This window comes from Cardiocondyla obscurior, linkage group LG05 (genome assembly GCF_019399895.1).
Source record: "Cardiocondyla obscurior isolate alpha-2009 linkage group LG05, Cobs3.1, whole genome shotgun sequence".
Lineage (NCBI taxonomy): Eukaryota > Metazoa > Arthropoda > Insecta > Hymenoptera > Formicidae > Cardiocondyla > Cardiocondyla obscurior.
The window spans coordinates 7,698,080-7,705,222 of NC_091868.1; the positions used below are offsets into that span (position 1 = coordinate 7,698,080).

At 46.1% G+C, this 7,143-nt stretch overlaps 1 long non-coding RNA gene across 1 annotated transcript; it reads left to right on the forward strand.

Annotated features, from left to right (window-relative positions):
* The first annotated feature begins 342 nt into the window (after nucleotides 1-342).
* LOC139102699 (uncharacterized) lies at nucleotides 343-1,795 on the forward strand. The gene is made up of 3 exons (XR_011545746.1): nucleotides 343-806; nucleotides 918-1,634; nucleotides 1,724-1,795. It is a non-coding gene; the product is annotated as an uncharacterized lncRNA (long non-coding RNA).
* Nucleotides 1,796-7,143: the final 5,348 nt, after the last annotated feature.

Sequence of the window (7,143 nt, forward strand, 5' to 3'; positions counted from 1 at the left end):
AATTACGGCACTCGCGCGTTGTTTCTGCGTATCGTCGACTAATGAATCATATACTTGCCGACTACGGGATCACGCGTCCGATGAAGAAAAAGCCTCCCGAGGCTGAACGACAGTAAAATGACTCCGATTTCCGTACCGCAACGGACGCCACTCAACCGACGTCGTCTCGTAGCGTTTCGTCACTAATTGAATGCGATCTGCAGAGTGCAGAGCCGATGGTCCCACCCCCGCCGTGAAAAGTAGGTCAATCTAGCGGCAGTCCTGCTAATCACTCCGCGAAAAACCGACGCCCGAGTGTGCGAGCGCCCGCGACGCCACCATCCGCGAGCGGCGCCTGTAAGTAAACGAGGTTAATTTCGTCGCGTAATTTCGACGACGATTTACGGCAACTCGCGCGTTTCTGTGTGCCGCCGATTAGTGAATCGTATACTTGCATACTACGGGATCACGCGTCATATGAAGAAAAAGATTCCCGGGGCTCAACGACGGCAAGATGACTCCGATTTCCGTATCGCAACGGACGCCACCCGACCGACGTCGTTTCGCAGCGTTTTGTCACTCGGGAGTACAGTTGGACATGGTTGACAGGGCCGGTAACCACACCCGCGCATCATCGCGATCGGAATAAGTGAGACAAGATGGCGTAAATTGTGTTAATTATTGCGCGAAGAACCGACGCCTCTCCGAGATATCTGTTACAGAATCGTAGCATTCTGCATACATCCTGCGAAATATCATCGTCATCGAGTGACAGACAGTCGGAGTAAGCTTCTACGATGTGGGCGAGCAGGTATCGGGCGTTTTCGGTAAGAAAAGCTTTGTTCTCTATAAATTGTCTAATTGTTCCTCTCGATGGGCGTGGTCGCCATTTGCTAGATCGAATTAATACAACTCTTAAATAATATTCACGGGGAAAGATAGCACTCGGCGTGTCGACGCGGTCGTGCCTGGAGTGATCTGATCTCGGCAATTCGCCCTGCTGTCCGAGAAAACGAGACGCATCGTCTGAACGACAACGACAAGGTGTGTGAACTGTACGTCGAACGTTCTGGACGAGAAGTGCACAGCGTTCCGCGAACTGCAATTGTTTCATCGCTGACACTCGTTGCATTGGAGGATTCTACGCCGTATCATCGTCATCGAGCGACAGACAGTCGGAGTAAGCTTCTACGATGTGCGCGAGCAGATATCGGGCGTTTTCGGTAAGAAAAGGCTTGTTCTCTATAAATTGTTTAATTGTTCCTCTCGATGGGCGTAGTCGCCATTTGCTAGATCGAATTAATACAACTCTTAAATAATATTCACGGGGAAAGACAGCACTCGGCGTGTCGACGCGGTCGTGCTTGGAGTGATCTGTCTCGGCAGTTCGTCCCGCTGTCCGAGGAAACGAGACGCATCGTCTGAACGACAACGACAAAGCGTGTGCACTGTACGTCGAACGTTCTGGACGAGAAGTGCAGTGTTCCGCGAACTGCAAGTGTTTCGTCGCTGACACACTCGTTGGATTGCAGGATTCTAAGTCGATGCTCCGGTTTTGGCTGTTCATCGCTGGCGAGCATCACGGAGTGGGCTGTTATCTACTTCTGCTGCTGCTATCATCGAACCTGCAGGTCTTCAGTGGCTGGTAAGGTAAGGTAAGAAAATCTTGAAAACGCCTTATTTGAAACTGATTTTATTTTAATTGATTTAATGTTTGTATTGTAACACTTTTTTTTTCTTTTAGATATCAAAAAGTCATACTTATATATTATATTCCTGATTCCTCATACTGTTACACGAGCTATTATTATTGGACGACAATTCTGGTTTTACCTGATCTTCAGATTAGCAATAATGAGATAGATAATTAATATTCGATTGAAAGCGTTTTAGAAATTTTATTAAAATTTTAATTTTAAAATATATGTTATCGTTCGACGTTTTTCAGTCACTCATCTTTCTTAGTTACAGTTTACTATTTTTTTTAATAATCTTATAATGATCTGAATTTAATTATACTAGTGAATTAGGAATATTAATTTAAAATATTGCTTTAACTGCTTTATCTTTAAAAAATTGTTATAAATATGAGCTTTACGTTCAAGAAAGATAGTGCTTTAAACGTCGTTCGTCAACGCTTATGCGGCGCGTTCCTTTTACGTTGCGGTGTCTAGAACCACCCAAGTAGCTGAATGTAAGCAATCCCCGACCGGAGCATGCCGCGTGAATAGGTGAGAACGAATCCAAGCGAATATGTCTGTCGCGTTACGACAAAGGCCGCGCTATCGGGGTCCCGCGCTCGCGCAAGATAAGTAAGTGCTTTAATTTATTCGAAACACCTCGGTTATTAATCGTCCGCTTCGCGAACGGGCTCCGGAGGTGGTGCCCGACGTGGCCCCGACTTCGGGTGGAGGAGGAGAAGGGTCGGGGGGCGCGACGAGAAGGGGTTAAGAGGTTGGTCCCTCGGTGCGTGAGGTGCGTGCTCGCGCACGTCCTCTGCATACGTGTAGTTATATACGCATATAAATACGCGGATACAAATAACGAACACGCGGCCGTGTCTCAGCTGAGCTCGTTGGAGGCGCAGCGCACCCAGAGCTGAACCAGAGAAATGTTTTAAGCGAGGCACTCGCGGCGCCCACGCTCGTCCGCGGCAACAGACGCGCCGACACACGCGTGCACACCGCGCCGGGCCCTTATTTCAGCCATAAATTAATGTTCTGTCTTCTGCGTATGCATAATTGTGCGAGCCGTGGCTACCCGCTCCTCCACCTCCTTCTTCGTCTCCCTTCCGTTTTTCGTGTCTACACAGACCGGACGCCGGGCCGTCCGCAACGACACTGCCGACGTAGTTGATATCAATGGCGATGACATGTAACGAGGGCTCTAATGGATACCGCGGGCGCGAATATACGCAATGTAAACCGTGTAGCGGCATTATCTACGGACCGGATACGCTTTCATGACATATCGCCAGTAGGGACAATACTCCATCCTCGATATTTTCGACCGACTATGCCTGTACCAACGCGTTATATCTATAATAGAATAATGATACTTACGAGATAAAACGCAGTCTCATATCTCTGTACGAAACTAATGATCGTAGTCAGCCATCAGAGGAAAGCGTGATCAAATATCTTCTTGCTTTGCCTTGATAAGTTATTTTGATTAATGACTTCTAGATTTTTTTTTATAAATTACACTCTTCGGTGTGTGAAAAAAATAACTAACTATGGCAGTTGCCAATGAATGGACACGCAGATGACGGTTACGAGTGAATGGACAACAGATTTTTTATACAGTTTTTTGGCCGGTAATCGCTAAAAAGAACCGCGTATACAAAACTGTTGAGAGAATCCTCAGCAGTTACATTAGCATGAGGGGAACGGGGGCAATCACTTTCCATTTGTATTGCCGTATAAACGGAGATAATAAGGATGAGTCTCACGTTCTTGCATTTACATTCGACCTATTGTCTTCCTCTCTCCGATTGTCTCTTTTCGCTCAACAAGTCGAGGCCTTCGCTCTTGAACTCGTCACAATTCGCTTTCAATACTATTTTTACCCGCCGTATTCACCTAAATATCTAACATTGCATTGATTAAACGAAGTTTCTCACGAATACCTTTGATGGTGGTCTTCGAACAGAGATAAGAAAACAAATGTTCTTTTGAAGTTGTATTATGTAATAATCAGGATCCTTAGCTTAAAGAAACGTGTTTGTTTGCGTAGTTAGGTGAATAGGAAATCGAACGTGATCACGCGCGGAAAATAATAGATGTAACTAGTGTATGAGAATAGTGCGTACGATAAAACGGCCGCGTACGTGTCGCAGCGTGCGCACGCTTGGTTCCGCGCCGGTTCGTTATAAACCTTGCACTCTTGCAGGCACCTTGTTATGCGCTCTAGCTTTTATCTCTCGAGTCCCGCGGTGACGAAGGCGACCTGTCAGTCACGTACCGGGGTACGTACGCGGGATTTGATTTTATCAAGATCGTGCTTTTGCATACGGCGCCGGTGTACCCACGCCGGTACACATGTGTCGCCTTCTCCGCGATGCTGCCTTTTCATACTCCGTCGCGCGGACACGCGGGCGACGATAACGCCGTTCTGTACGCCGTTTATATCGCTGGTGAATGCACTCGTGTCCTGCACGTACCGGTGAGAACAATTCGAATTCCGTTCTTAGAAAACCGAGAAATTCCCGCATCTTGTGGAATACCGTAAATTTGACGGCCTATTTAATTACTCTAACGGTGACAGTATCTTTATATCTTAGCATAAAAAGTAAAAGAATAAGAAACCGAATGTAGGGTACTATTTTATACATAGGCTACAATACTTAATTATAACGTGTGCGGTACATAGATTTATTTGCGGTTTTTAATCAGTAAATTCGTGCTTTTGTTCATCACAAAGTGGACAACAACGCAGTAACGCGTGAGTAATGTGAATTACTTTGGACAGCGGTCTATAAATCGTGCGAATTTAATAGGCGGTACACGTCGAATGTCACTATTAGGAAGGCGGCCTCCGTACATGCATCACGGTCGTGCACCAAGTACATGAGAGCGTATGGCTCGCGTTTAAAGCGGCGAATTACCGTCACGCCCGTCTTAATATCAGCCAGTACGACTGTTTTAAAACGTACCGAAGTGATTCGTTCAAGGCCGACCCGAAAAGGCTTTGAGATCGACGTGCGAAGACCATCGTCGCGTTGACTATCGCGATCACTCGCGACGAACCGTAAATTTTTTCAGTTAATGAAGGAACGTGTAGGAAAAAAAAGATATGATTATAGTGATTTGTGGCGATCCGCGGACAAGTATGCGGGTAAAAACGCGATATCATGCGATAAGTAAATCGAGAGAATCGTGTAAATTAAGAGAGATCGTGTAAGGTAATGATGATGACGCGACTTCATCGTGATGATTGTAAGAGATCGAGCGCACGAAGGATGCAGTATTCTACTAAAATGTTTACGCGATGCGCACGGACGGTTCGAGCGAAAGAATGCCGCGCAGAAGGGAAAGTGAAAGATGCGGAGTGCTTCAAGGATACGCTGGCGCGCTAGTATAACCAAGTTACTAATTATATCGATTAACGGGCTAATGCATCTATTCCGCGCGGTTAAAACTGCTCAAGGACTCATGTCCTTGACTTTGCCAGCGTTTCTCAAGTTTTCCGCTGTAATTCTTCTTCCTGTTCCTTTGTAAGAGATGAAGCTCGGCGATAACGACGCGATCCCTACCTTGCTACTGACCGTACACTTACACACGCCCGCTGAATGCGTAGGAAAATGAGATTTGATACCTGGTCCTCCCGAAATCAAGCAGTTGAGCCTTAATTAAAGCGAGATATACCACCGCGGCATGATTTAACGAACGTTTCAAAACTTCGCCCGCGGAGGCCGGTCTTCCTGGAAGGAACTCTGAGACTTAATTAAAAAGCTAAATCATCGGGACAGAGCCTGCAATAATTTAACAAAGCTTCCGAACTTTAGTTGCCAGTATCGTAAACTCTCTCTGTCTCTCTCCCTATCGCGTCATCTCTTTATCGTTTCGCTTTCGTAACACGGGTAAAGCCGCTTCGTGCATCGACGCGATGGAAAATGAACGTTTGAGAGGTGAGCAAAAATGCTTGTCGCTTTATCGAACGATCGGAGATAACTGGCGTACGGAACGTAGCGCGGACGAGAATGAAGGTGCATGCGATTTGCGTTACTTTTACCAGCTCGGGATCTCGAGGTTACATACAGTCGGGAGAAGAGTTTATTTTTATTAACAGGTGATACATTCTGCGCGCGCGTTCGGCCGAGGCTAATAAATCCTGGACGTGTCCTGGACGCGCGCTACGAAGTAACGCGATTCTCGTAATTATTGATTTCGCAATGGCCAACACGATCGAGTATATGTCCGAATGCGGTGCGCGAATCACCGTGCCGCTCACATGCTCGCACCTCCATTAAAGACAATCGCTGAAGAAATTATCCTGCGCAAATAATTAAATACGTTACGTCCACGATGTATGAAGTGCGCGGAATAAGAATTAATTTTATTTAAATAAAGCACAGAGGGAAGGTAGAATTTCTTGAGAGGTATCGAAGGCAGGTAGATTGCATTTATTCTACGATATATTGGCTAGATATTAATCACGCAACAGTCTTGTTCTTTTATATGTCGCACGATGCTCCTCGCTCGAAACTGATCATCTACAATACTCGCCTATGAGAAAGATCATCATTTCGCCGTGTAATTACGCCGCTAGGGTAATTTGCAATCCTCTCTTGTCTTCTTCGGTATATTGTTTTCCAACTCGGTCAATCGAGATGGCCTTCGATTGGGTATTGAGGCGAGATAGAATCAAAATCTCAGGGCCACTCTCGCGGATTCGCTACTCTCCCTCGCTAGTGATTTCTATTCCCGAGAATTCATCGAGATTTGAACGAACCCAAGATCAGGTAAATCGGGACGGGAAGAGTGCAAAAAGATATATATTTCAAAAGCATGTTATTTATAATTTCGTTTATTTTGCGTGATGCTGATTACAAAAAAAAAAGAAGGCGAAACTTTGGCGTTAGTTGATGTGTCGTAATAAATTTCATTTCTGGGCGATCCGTTAGACAGTATATTAGTCGTGCGAGAAGTAGGTGGTGTGGGAGCTGATGCGTTGCGCGAATCCGCGTGTGTCACCTCTGGCACTGCACCTTTGCTGCGACGATTCGCCGTCAACTCGTCATTATCTGCCGCGGCGATGATTACAATTATTATTCCGGTCGGCCAATAATCATATCCCGTACGGCGTAATCATTCGTCTACGATTGCGATCGGTGATCACGTACGCGCCATCCACGTCTTTTGCAGCGTCGCAGCTTTACTATGACCGAGAAACTCCGTTCCATCGCGAATTTTTTTTTCGAGTCCACGTTTGCGTAATCTTTTCTAGATTACTCGTTAGATAATCTGCAAAATAAAATAATATAAACGGTAACAGCGAACGATTTTCGAGTTGCCCCAGGTCACGTTGAAAGATTCGCTTAATAATTTCGAAAGACGATAGCGGGACTCGCGGATATGCATGCCGTGTCGCACCGGTAGAATAGAACGCGCTCACGCGTCCGCCGTGAGTCAGATATCCTCCGGGTTTCAGCGTGCCGGGTCG